Consider the following 13702-nt stretch of genomic DNA (forward strand, 5'->3'; position numbering starts at 1 on the left):
AACAATCCGCTTTAACCCACCTTTGTTATGTTTAAAAAATAACTGGGGTATCACTGGATTTTTAGAAGAGGGTACAGAAACTTTTTGGATGGGTTCTTCTACATTGGGACTTGGGGCATTTCCTAATATACTTTCGCACTCTTCAATGACAGTATCTATTCTGTCCATCACACAGTTGGCAGCAGCACCTTTGGTCGATTTCTTTTGTCTCTTTTTCTTACTTTGGTTAAAGGTGGAAGCATTTTGGCCAACCATCCCCTCCATTACTTTCCTCTTCCCCCGTCAGTCCTGAATAAGACCCCCAAGACAACCTCACCAAGTGAATAAACTAAGAACACTTCCAGCTAAGTGGACACTATAGTAGGGTAAACTCAATGACTCCTTTAGGAAACAACACCCATCTAGATGGTCGACTGGGAAAGACCCGGATACTGTGGGGAAAGTAAATAAATAAAATGCGGGAACTGTACCAGATAAAGCGGAAGAGTCCGGGCCCAGCCCTGCCTCGGTCTGCCTCCGACGGCCTCAGACGGCCTGCCCTTTGCCCGGGCTTAGCCTGGCACCCGCCCGCGCATGTCCCGCGAAGCAGGAGGCGCGAGGAGTTTAAATGCGGTCCCCGGTCACAGGGGGCGGGACCTCTGCTGCTGGTGCTGGCCCTCAGCCTTTCCGGGCATGTAGTGTGCAAGTTTGCTTCCGCTGCCTTCCCCGGTGCAGGCGCTGCGTCTCCCGTGAAGCAGGAGGCGCGAGGAGTTTAAATGCGGTCCCCGGTCACAGGGGGCGGGACCTCTGCTGCTGGTGCTGGCCCTCAGCCTTCTGGGGCATGTAGTGTGCAAGTTTGCTTCCGCTGCGTTCCCCGGTGCAGGCGCTGCGTCTCCCGCGAAGCGGGAGGCGTGAGGAGTTTAAATGCGGTCCCCGGTCACAGGGGGCGGGACCTCTGCTGCTGGTGCTGGCCTTTCAGCCTTCTGGGGCATGTAGTATGCGAGTTTGCTTCCGCTGCGTTCCCCGGTGCAGGCGCTGCGTCTCCCCAAACATCCACTGTGACAGTCCACAAACATCATGAAGGCCAGGCCTACTGTACATGGAATGTGACGTCACCTTCTGAAGGGTAAACTACCTGTGCATCACTGTCAAGATACCTTTACTGCCAGGCCCATTGCAATGATGCACATGGTCCATAGAGGTGAGTACCACAGTATACACAACATCCTAAGAATAAGGTGACTGGGTAAGGGTTCATATGTGTGACACTCAGAGCTAGCTCTCTGGGCTGTGTGTGGACATGTTGACTACTTATATGAATATCCTAGTAAGTTATGAAGAGTTTGTGTTGTTTGTCCTGCCATCACAGGACACACTTTTATGCCATATGTGGCACTGTAACTGCGATGACACTCAACATACCATTGTATGTGTAGTGTGTTATGGAATACTGTAGCCAAGTAGATTTACATTTCTATTTCTATTCAAGAGTAACCCACATGCTACACTGTTAATTTCTCAGGCAGTCATCAGTGACCAACACACATTGACACTGTGGGGCAAAGGAAAGAAGAATCAGGTCAGGGGATTTCTTCAGTCACCATGACTCCTGTTATCCAGGTAACAGGTATCAAGTGTACTAGTGGTACAGGTAACTCTAGCTGGGAACATCCATGGCTCAGCAGGTCTACAGGGGCCACAGTCAGGCCTTGCTCTCTGCAGGCTGATGCTACTTATGTCAAATGACTCTCACATATCAAGAAATCAATACAGAAAAGTGAAATTTCCGCCTATTTCGTATGTGAACATACGTTTGTGTGGCACTCTGAAGGGGTCTGTGAGGTATAGCTACCACCCAGAGAACTGTTTTACAAAGTGATCAGTGGGATGGTAGACTTGGCTAACATCATCCTCAAATGCAACAGTATACGGACATGCCTCATGGTGTAAAGCCTACACATAAGAATGCACATATAAAATGAAGTGATTTGAGAACTAATTCTAGCTACTATGAACTTGATTCCTACATAGAGATATGCCTGTAATACAAGTACAAATCACCCTTATCACACACTGTAGAGGTTGCCCCATAATCAATCACATGTGTGCCCTATGTTGGGGCCACACAATGTATGCAATCAACATAATGCTTACACTCAGAGGCACATTGTAGCCTATGGAAATAGGAAGGAGGCAGTGAAATGAAGTTCAATATGTAGTTGAGAAACTTACCAGTTCCTCTGGTGAACCATAGTGCTTGGCAAGACCTGATCCACCAGGACAACCAGCTCCACTGGAGTGATGGAAGGGGCCCACAACACTGTAGAGCATGCCATGATTGCTCTCAGCAAACAGCAGCTAAAATGGAGAAGGTGTTGATAGCAGCAATGTCAGGAGGCAAATGAGAGTTTTTTTCAACCACGGTCATTGGCATTGGTGCACACAGCCATTGGTCAGCAACCACCATTATCCACATTGTTAGCCTATGGCTGTGACTGCCATGCATGCAACCACCTACGGCACATTGGGCATGTCCTATTAACAAGATCAGGTATTGGACATGTTAGCGGTTGGGAACGCTGTATTGGTGACAGTTAAATACATCACCACCACTACAAATGAGGGCAAACATTATTTACATTTGAAATGTTCCATTCCCATGTCATGTCCAATACAAACCTTCATCAGTGTAGTGCATTACTTAGCACATAGGTGAAATGTGCATGCTGCACTATACACTGCGGTTGGTGGTATGTCACATTGAAAGTTATGCTACCCTCACTATAATGACAATTTGCCTTTTCTAAATTGATGATGTGCACAGTTCTGTACAAGACCTGTGAAGGCCATCTTGGGGATAACTGGTGGATGTTTTAGATTTGAGATTGATGATGTAAAATGTTTAGTGCCTCATGAAGCATTCAATTTTCAGAAACATGACTTTTGCCAGACTCTTCACGTATGTTACTCTGCACACTGTGACCAATAAACATTTTTGTGTTTCTCCTTACATAAGTACCCTGGAAGAGAGAGGAGACATCAGGCTCCAGTGTACTGGCCATTTCCAGACCTACACACCATTAAAGAGTGACATGTAATCCAGAAATTCCATTTGAATCGTCAAACTATCCTGGATGTATGTTATCACTTGGAGCCTGACCTCCTACCTTACATCACTAATCCTCCATCAATCCCACCACTTGTTAAATTTATGTCAGTTTTGCATTTCTTGGCCATAGGCTCATTTTAATTCACTGTGCTATTTCAGGTGGAATGACACAACCTACATTCAGATGGGTACTCACAGAAGTGCTAGCACCACCTTTGAGACACGTAACCAGCTACATCCAGTTCCCCAGATGTAAGGATTTAGCCACTGTAAATCAAGATTACCTTGGATTTGGTCACATTCCACATGTAATTGAATCTATTGATGGCATACATATTGCCTTAGTACCACCACATGACAGGGAGCAAGTCTACTGGAGCAGGAAGCACTTCCATTCTATCAACTTGCAAGTAGTCTGCTTACTGATTTGTACATCACAAACATTCATGCCTGGTTCCCAGGATCTGCACAAGATGCCTTTGTACTGCAGAACTGCACCATACCCCAGCTGATGTCACAACTACTACTGGAGAGGTCCTGGCTTGTAGTTAAGTGTGATCTTTCCTACATTTGTGATGGACATGTCAGGTAGTATGATCTGGTAGTGTTTAACTAAATGTTGCCTTTCTGTTCATCTTTCATCTAGGAAACTCAGTGTATCCCAATCGGCCAGGGTTGTTGGCCCAGCTGAGGATTCCTACAAATCCAGGAGAAAACCTCTTCAAAGACACCCATGGAAGAACACAGCGGCCAGTGGGGCAGGCTTTTGGGCTACAGAAAGCAAGATTAAAGTGTCTGGACTGGTTTGCGGAGCCCTCCTCTACTTACACATGAAAAGTGTGCAAGATCACTGTGGCCTGCTGCATACTCCACAACATTGCCCTGAGACGGAACATACATCAAATCGCAGAGAATGCTGGCCATGAAAACCCAATGGGTGGGGACCCTGAAATGCCAAATGAAGATGATGATAGTGGTGGAAAAGAAGGAGCTGCATTGCTTCAGGATCTTATCCAGAACGACTTCTCCTGAGTGTAAGTATGGTGTGAGATGTGTTGATGTTGACTAATATTGCAACTCTTGTAGTGATTTGGTGAGGAGAATGTTAATTCTATATACTAGGAGTACATAACTCTCGAAATATCTGGGCAAACATGTTTCTATTGTAAGTGTAGCGTTGCTCAGGTAGAAATGTTGTTTTGGACTCTGTTCTCTAGAAGTTGACAATGTGATGTGTGTCATATGTGTGTTTTCTTAGCTAATCACTCTGAGTTGGTCTGTTTTAGGTACTATGTCATCTTTGATTGGAAATTTCAGAGTTGTGACATTAGGAGGTGTGTGATACTGTTCAGACATACAAAGTGGTCATGGATTGGTCCTGAGAATGTCTGTCACAGGGTTTGGGTGTACAAAGCCGGTACAAAGACAGCTCGCACAGTGGTAAAATGGAAGTCAACTGGATTCCATTGGACTTGATCCTTGTTATGCGATGGTCCTACTGAAATATGTGTGCAATCATGTGCTTCAGCATAATGTTGTGTTGCACACAATTAATGAGATCCTGACTTCACATTGGCTAATGCCTCGTTGTCTACGAACTGTATGTAGCTGTTGATGTGTCTCCTCATTGTAGGCCAAAGTGCTTGTGTACGTCACTGACATTTGTTTGTGACATTCTACCAGATGCAAGTAACTCTGGATAGAAATGACCCTGTGGTCAGAAACCGTTGTACTGACATTTGTTTGTGACATTCTACCAGATGCAAGCAGCACTGGATTGAAATGAACCTGTGGTCAGAAACTGTTGTACTGACATGTGCCTGTTTATTTGTATATTTGATGTAGGAATCCCTTTTGGGCGGTAGGCAGTAGGGCTCTAACTGACTATGTAGACCTAATATACTGTTGTCCATTGTGTGGCATATTGTGAGATATATCCCCTCCTTCCATTGTGTAAAAGTCTGCAAGTGAATATGTGAGCTAGGTCTTATTTGCTGTGTATCAAACCATGCATTGAACAATGGAATAAAGATATTATCAGCCCAGATAATTGTATGTATGTGGTAATGTGACATGGAATTGATCCTGAGTTGAACATTGTTTACATACAACATATTAATGCTTCCAGAAGTCCCTAGTTTTGACTAGGTCTGGGCGAAAATTTCGTTCCGTTCGCGGAAATTGCGATAATTTGACATTTTCGCGTTCCGCGGAGAGCGCGAAAATGTCAAAATTTCCGCATTCCGCAGCTTGGCGATAATTTGTTTCTTGCTCGCGCTGTAAAATAATACATTCTCGCACGTGCGCGATCGCCTTGCCTGAATCCCTGCATTCGCCGACAAGTTTTCTTGATCCGGTCGCGTTCTCCATGAGATGTTGTATTGTTTTTAGCCATTTGCGCTGTCTCGCGACAGTTCGCGCCCGCAGTGACGTCATGCGTCGCACGATCACGTCTTTCTTCTCGCAATCATGCACCGCGAGACAACTGAAAACAAGATGGCCGCGCCAACGAGCAACCACATGGGTAAGTTGGCGAGCCGCAACCATGCAGAAAATCTCGCGAACATGCGGGAAAAAAACTTCCGCATCTTCGCAATATTTCCGCGTGTTTGCGATAATTTTTAACATTTTCGCGATAATTTGCGAAAGTGGATTTCGCAAATTCCGCCCACCCCTAGTTTTGACATTGCAAATTCATCTGTTAGTAAATTCACATTGTTATATGTGAGAATTTCAACTGGAGACAATGTTTTGGTGAGTTGTGTTTTTTTAATGAAGTGAACAAGGATGAGATCGAGAAATTAATTTTAAATTCAACAGTGCAAATAAAAAGTGAAGTCTTCAGTCATGGTGGATAACCATTGTAGTAGAGTCCAAATGGTCAACATAATCCTCGTATCAAATATGGAAAAGTGGGCTGAAATAGTCCAACAAAGTTGCTGGTCGAGTTTTCATTTGAAGTAGAGAAGACAGTGTAATGTTGAAACTCTTGCATATTTTCTTTTGTATTTGCTTAGAAAACGCGCTGAAGAAAATTGTGAAGGAGGGTGAGCTGCTTCAGGGAGAGAGATTGGTGTCACAGTGTATCAAGTTGTGATTTGTCGCTTAGTATAAAGACGCCCTGAGATTGGTTGACTACATCATAGAAAGTCTCGCTGTTAATGGTTGTGATTGCTGAATAAGAGAATTGTGGGAGAATTTAATTTCCTGATTTTGTGGGAAACATTTGTGAAATACAAAATTGAGTAAAAGGAACCTTTTCAAAACTTTACAAAAACTGATGCAAGGAAATGTGACCATACCTCTTAGAATAGGAAAAAATACACCACCCAAGGGTACGCCAGGATACACCTATTGAGGGATAAAGGATTACATCATTGCCTTTGGCTTAAATTTTGGCATGAGAAAACAGAAAAAGACTTTCCTCATATGGGGCATTTAATTTGAGAATCATTGAGAATTTGAAGAGGACACTTTACGAAATTAGACCACCTCCTAGACCAGTTCAGTTTGAGGCGGTAAATACTTGGGAACAAATAGCTCATCAAAAAAGAAAGAAAAGTATCAGGGAAGAACCATAGGTCAGTATGAAGAAGGTAGATGGGATGCACAACAGAAAGCTTGGAGACCAGATGTTATTTAGGGAACAAGCATGTACCCCCTTGATACCGGTTGAAGGAGAGATCAAGGGAAAACTAAAAGAAAAGGAAACATACTGAGATAGAAAAGAGTGATGCTGAAACAGAAGGAGAAGATAGTGACATAAACGATGATCTTTCAAATGACTTATTGCTGAATTGCTCACCATAATACAATGAATCTCAGTGAGGATATGAGCTGAGATTAAAAATGCCCCGGTTATGCCTAAAGTACCAAAATAAACTACACTGGTTTCTCCTGTAAGAGGGAGAACAGAAATACCAGCACCATTGAACCCTTATGAATTGAATGCACCAGATGCTTTAACTTGTCCTGTTATTATTGGTCCTGTTGTACCTCTTTATAAATCTCAGTCACAGGTAAATACAGCACAAGCTCCGTCTGTACCTCTAGGAATAAATACTGCACATGGTAATCCATTAGATTTGACATCAAGGTCTTTGCTTCAGACACCAAAGGTTCTGACTCGAAGATTTACATCAGACACAAATTGATCCGAGAAGCACAATGGGTCAGACGTTGCCACCTTTTTATGTCCCCAGAACAGGTGCGCCTCCTGAAATAAGTTATCATGCTACTGAAATGACTGCTCCAGTTGGAATTTTAGTTCCTGATACATCTGCATTAGACATGCAACCTTGAACGAGTGGAGACTTGACTAATTGAGAGTTGTATTTAAATATTTCAAAATAAACATATGGATTTATTTCACAAGAAATAAATGATAGGCTTGGAGCAGTGATACTCAAAATACAGCCCGGGGGCCACTTGCAGCCCTGTTGACCTTTACATGCGGCCCCCGGGTGAACAGCAGCATGAACTGAGGTTCAGTTGCTGAGCTCTAATATTTAGTTTTTTTTTTTAAATAAACGGGCAAGCATTTATTAACCTACAAATAAATGCTTGCCAGTTTATTTAACATGTTTTTTTTCCTCTTTGGACAATTTCTGTCCCACCCAGACTCTCTACCGCCACTCTGCTGGCATCAGTGTGGCCCTCGGTTACACTACAGACTATACTTTGTGGCCCCTGGGCCAATGTTTGTGAGTACCTAAAGCTTAGAGGCATTAGTACCCTAATTAATAATAATCGAAGTTCCTACACTGCTCCAGTCCCAGTGAAGGTAAAAATATCAGACTGTATCAGATTGCAATAAGATTCTTCTTCTTGACAACACCATATTCTTAATGACAATATGCATTCAGGCCTGAACAGCGAATAAAGAATAAACACAGACTACAAACATAAAGAAAACATACATGCCCAAGCACACACAACCTAAATTTGATGGGCGACAAACCAGAAGAGACAGAATCATCAAGGGAGTCATACAGTGAGGAAAAAGAAAGAAATCAATTTATCCTGTGTTTAAAAGAGGTAAGTGTGCTGTTAAAAGAAAATTAGTGTGTATCTAGAGGAAATCAGTTGGACCAGGTAAGAGCTCTGATGGTACACATGCTAAGGTGGGTAGAGTTGGCAGAGTGCCACTTAATGAAATTTCACGGGGTTGCCTAAACACTCTGTGGAATTCCGCTCTGCCCTAACGCATGCAGGCAGCAGACCTGGAGGGTTCCTGACCCCAAGACTGCCACCTGTTTGGCTTACCCGGTGTGTTCTCAACTGTGCCCGGGCTGTCCTCCTCCTCCTTCTGGCTGTCTCCTTTCCTCACCGGTGCAAAACCCCTACGTTGTACGTCTGGGGAGGATGGCAAATGCTCACACGTGTGGGCATGAGCAGTCCTCCCAAGACATACAGCATAGGGGTTTTGCACTGATGAGGAGAGAAGACAGCCAGGACTCAGTAGGAGGACAGCCCGGGCATGGTGGAGAATGCACCAGGTAAGCCACCGTGGCCTCCTAGTGGTGGGTGGAAGGGGCAAACTCAACCATGCCACGGAATCTGAGTTTTTGCTGAACTCCTTGTTCCCAGCGGGGCGTGGAGTTGGCAAAACTCCACAAACATCACTGGAGGAGTGGAGTTTGCCACCCACCCTTATCAAGGGGCTGACTATGATGCGGCTCGTAAAGATGGTCAGAGCCTTCTGGGCAGCATCGTAATTGGCCGCTCGGTTTACTTTCTGACCACCGCATTATAATGCTGGCAGTCAGAAAGTACATGGGCTGGTTATTCTGGCAGGCTTCTGATGGCCTTAAGGAGCCCGTCGGGCAGTCAGAACCGGCTCATAATCACCCTTGGGATTACGATGCATGGTTTCTGGCATGGTTGCCATGCTAGCCTGTCCAACATAAAACCATGTCACAAAGTGTGTTTGGGGGCCCGGAAAAGAGTCCGTCTTTGACATAAGAAGTCTAATAGTCTGGAGTTGAAAAACAGATCAAGACAAACATTGCTTAAGGAAAGAGAGAGAGGGAACGAAGGTTCTGAACATAAAATCAGGTGTATCACCACCTATAAAAGACAGGCTCAACAAGTAGGAAAGGGACTTGAAAAATTCTGGCAAGTGTTAAAAACAGACAGAGACATAGCCAAACACGTTGAGACTTCTCCACAAATGACTTTTAGAGAAGCTAAATCCCTTAAGGACACCCTTTGTAGAGCCCTAGAATCGCCGATCCCGAAGTCTTTAGGTATACAAGGCTTTTACACCTGCCACAATTGTAAGGCGTGTAAGAATAGTAAGAACTGCAAAGAGTGTAAACTGTCCCCCAACTGCAAACCTTTTAAAATTGATAAACATCTGTCATGCAACACTGACCAAGTTGTGTATGCCCTCAGCTGCCCCTGTAAGAAAACATACATCGATAGCACAATACACAAAGCGAAAAAACCTGTATTGGAGCAGGCAGTATCCGGTGGCGAGGCATTTTTAGACACACCACAACCAGAATGGTATTTTATTGACCTTTTGTTTTCTAGACACGATTGGGGTTAATGAAAGAGGAGGCAATTGTGAACAAGATCTTAGACGTCTAGAATCAAGGTTAATTATTCAATATCAGATATTGGCACCAGTTGGGCACAATTGTGATGAAGAACTGTCTGTTCACCTAGAATAACTATCTACCACTTGGAGTGAATCAAATATATGCCGCCTCATGCAGATAATGACCTTGTTCTGGATACAATCTAACGGCATCTAATACAACTTAAATTTTAATCTGCTCTGTAACATGTATAGTACCAAGCTGGATAAATGACGAATGTTTATCCGCCATGTGTCAACTTGGAAATATTGGTTAAAAGTTGAATGCTGCCTCAACAGCCTTATTTAGATATATTTCACTGTTTATGTATCTCAATTAAGTTTTTTAATATATATTTTTTCTCATGGTGATGAGTATGGTACATGTATAATACTGTCTATTCTTTTACAGATTCCGTGTAAATTGCAGTGCTTGAGAAGAAGGCATTGGAGCTATAATATCAGTCCTGGTGTGCAGGAATCAAGCCTGTTGTTTAAACACTGAATGCACACTAGGGCGTAAGTCATTACTGCACTAGGGCATCACAATACCTGGACTTTTACCTTTACCCTTACAAGTAGTCATTCTGTGAATATATATATATATATATATATATATATATATATATATATTCTCAAAAGGATTGCCACATGCTCGGAGATGCACTCAAGAGACAGAAGCGGGCCCCCTTAGCTTTCAAGAAGGTCCTTTATTGCATCGCAATATATATCAAGCTCAGAGTTGCCCACTCGTCAGAAGCACTCGGACTGCTGTTAGAGATAACACTATTTTTATTGAAATGGGCAGTGTCCATGCAGATCGACCCTCTGCCTGACGCGTTTCGTATATTATTCCTTCTTCTGAGGCGAAGGGTTCGGTGCAAGTGCCGCAGGTCCTCCATTTAACATGCGTAATGGCACGCCCTGAATGGGCAGTCCGAATGTCACAGTGCTGAGCATGCTGGGAACCGTAGTTGCTTCATTAACATTTCGATGATTGCACTCTTTGAATGAATAGAAAAAAACTCCAATGAGTCTCAGCACGGAAAACTGTCCTCAATTCAAAACATGTGGTCCCACATATTGTCGGCACCATCAATATCGCACCGGCTGTGGCCCCCTGGAATTCGCGGGGTGGTGCTCTCCTTGCGGCTGGGCTGCCGCGTTTTACATCAAGCTCAGAGTTGCCCACTCGTAGGAAGCACTCGGAACGCTGTTAGAGATAACATTCTTTTTTTTTATATGGGCAGTGTCCATGCAGATCGACCCTCTGCCTGACGCCTTTCGGATATTATTCCTTCTTCTGAGGCGATGGGTTCAGTGCAAGTGCCGCAGGTCCTCCATTTAACATGCATAATGGCACGCCCTGAATGGGCAGTCCGAATGTCACAGTGCCGAGCATGCTGGGAACCGTAGTTGCTTCATTAACATTTCGATGATTGCACTCTGTGAATGAATAGAAAAAAACTCCAATGAGTCTCAGCACAGAAAACTGTCCTTAATTCAAAACATGTGGTCCCACATATTGTCGACACAATCAATATCGCAACGGCCGTGGCCCCCTGGAATTCGTGGGGGGGTGCTCTCCTCGCGGCTGGGCTGCCGCGTTTTACATCGAGCTCAGAGTTGCCCACTCGTAGGAAGCACTCGGACCGCTGTTAGAGATAACACTCTTTTTATTGATATGGGCAGTGTCCATACAGATCGACCCTCTGCCTGACGCATGCTCTTGCCTGCCTTGGTTGCTACATCCCTGGGCAACACTAAGCACCTTTTCCTGGTCATCCAGAGGTGAAAAAAAGTACTAAGTCACACTTTTCTCCAACTGCTGGGAAGAGTCTTTCCAGTTACTTTTGCACCCTAAGTCCTCAGGGCAGCTTTCAAGGTACCAGATTTCCTCCACCCACTGCCCCTGCAGGCTGTCACTAAATCGATCAAGCAGGAGCCAAATGAATGTTGGATACTGGTTTCAGTCCCTGAATACCAGCAGAAGTCGAGTCCATGAATCTTTTCGCACAAAAGGTTGTTCTTTCCTCACTTGTAGGTCTCCTAGGTCCAGGAATGTTCTGAGGAGGTGTTGGCAAGGTGCCAGTCTTATACTGTACCCTAGCCAGTGACTTGAGAGGCTTTCCTACACACTCCTGTTTACGTTCTCTTACTATGACCAACTCATTTTGCAGCACTTCATCGTACCGTTACTGTACAAATTCCCAGTGCTAAGTACAAAGTGGCCTTTTTTCTACAGGAAGGTTATCTGGCTGTCTCTAATGCACTCCTCAGTTTACACGAAGCACTCTTCCGTGTTTCAGGCTGAAAAACAGAATTCTTTGCTGCGGGCGTTGGAGCAAAACAGTCTAAGAGAAGTCTGGGTAATGAAATGGAGCAGATCCTCTCAGATTGGGATCTCGAAGTTAAAAGAAGAATGCTAAGGCTGTCTATTGTTCTGCCAACTGTTCTTACCCCCTCCCAGATGGAAAATTCCTACTAATGGGCCAGTTGTTGACAACTCATCTGCCTTACAGGATGATGAAGCCTGGGTATTGCCCTCTAAAGAGCAGGGTTGTTCATCTTCCCAGGAAGGGCATAGGTCTCTGGAGGTTAGATGAGTGGCAAGATTGGTTATAAGTTAGTTTTGACAAATGCAGTTCAAAGTACAATTTATAAAGTTACTTTTCCACTAACGTTATCCAAACTCTGATTACATCATTGAATTAGATTTTGAAAAATAAGTTTGGTTCATTTTGTCAGCATTTTCTCAGGTGGAGATATGAGGTATGGCTATATAGCTCATGCTCCTGGAGAAAGTTGTCTGAACCTAAACTCTGAAAACAACCTTTGGACATTCAGATATTGTTAGGGCACACTTTTCAAATATGCAGTGTGACACTTTTTTAAAAATGTGAAGCAATAGGCCCCGGAGGCTTACAAAGCTGACATTAGGTGTTGCATACAAATATACAAATACAGAGGCATTTTTCCTTTATATGTGGCAATGCAGTTTATATAAATAGCGCCCAGCTAGAGCACAATGAGGCACCAAGCAACCATATATGTGCAACTGATGCAATATCTCTGCCATCAATCATGGCCTTATTGGAATTATAAATAGACCAACTGGATAAATTACATTTTAACAGTAGCATTTTAGGACCAGAGCACATGCACAGAGGCACTGAATAGGAGATCCAGAGCACAAAGTTCTAATATCAGCCAAAATAGAGTCAATAAAGGTGAATAATGCGGGGTGACAATGCAGAGGAAGCAGATTCCGTACACATTTAATTTAACACATTGCTACAAAATGGGCTTCTGGTGCACCTATGAGCATGGCAATATCAGGAAAAAAAGTTATTTCTGAAATATTTTGCCAAAAGCTCCAGGCCAGCAGGGAGGTGATAGTTGAAAGGATAAGATTTTTTTTTAAAATATAAATATTATTTCAGCTTCTCTCTGCGATTTCGGATTTCTGTTTGTGGTGCAGATAACATTATACAGCCCTTCAAGCAGTCTTTGTTCATAATTTTAATTCCATGTCTTTTGCAATCAGAAGCAATTATGAAATGTCAGCTATTGGTTCAGCACTAGGAAAAATTGAACACAGTGTTCTAGAAGACAACATAATAAACAAAAGACGACTCATTTAAAAGATTTAGGAAAGTAGGGTAATCCTTTTCGATATCCTCATTATGCATAAAATTATGGCAAAAGGGGATGCTCTCACATTGATTCACGCCAGCAAAAAAATAAATAATAATAAACAATATAGGCATTACGCTTAAAATGTATTTGAAGAGTATGTTGCTAGGTAAAATATATGCATAACATGGTAGGAAGCCATTTGATTTTTTTAAATACAGAAACTTTAAACTCTTGTTTCGTGGCAGGACAGAAGCAGCTAACATGGAGGTGGCATTAATCTGAAATTACATATTGGTAATTATATAGTTGAAAGGAGGATTCACCTTTAAATTCTACAAGATGTTAAGGACTTCATTTGGGGTGGACTATAACCCAGAATCCAATGCTCAGGG

The sequence above is a fragment of the Triturus cristatus genome, chromosome 11, assembly GCF_964204655.1.
Source record: "Triturus cristatus chromosome 11, aTriCri1.1, whole genome shotgun sequence".
In the NCBI taxonomy this organism is placed as follows: domain Eukaryota; kingdom Metazoa; phylum Chordata; class Amphibia; order Caudata; family Salamandridae; genus Triturus; species Triturus cristatus.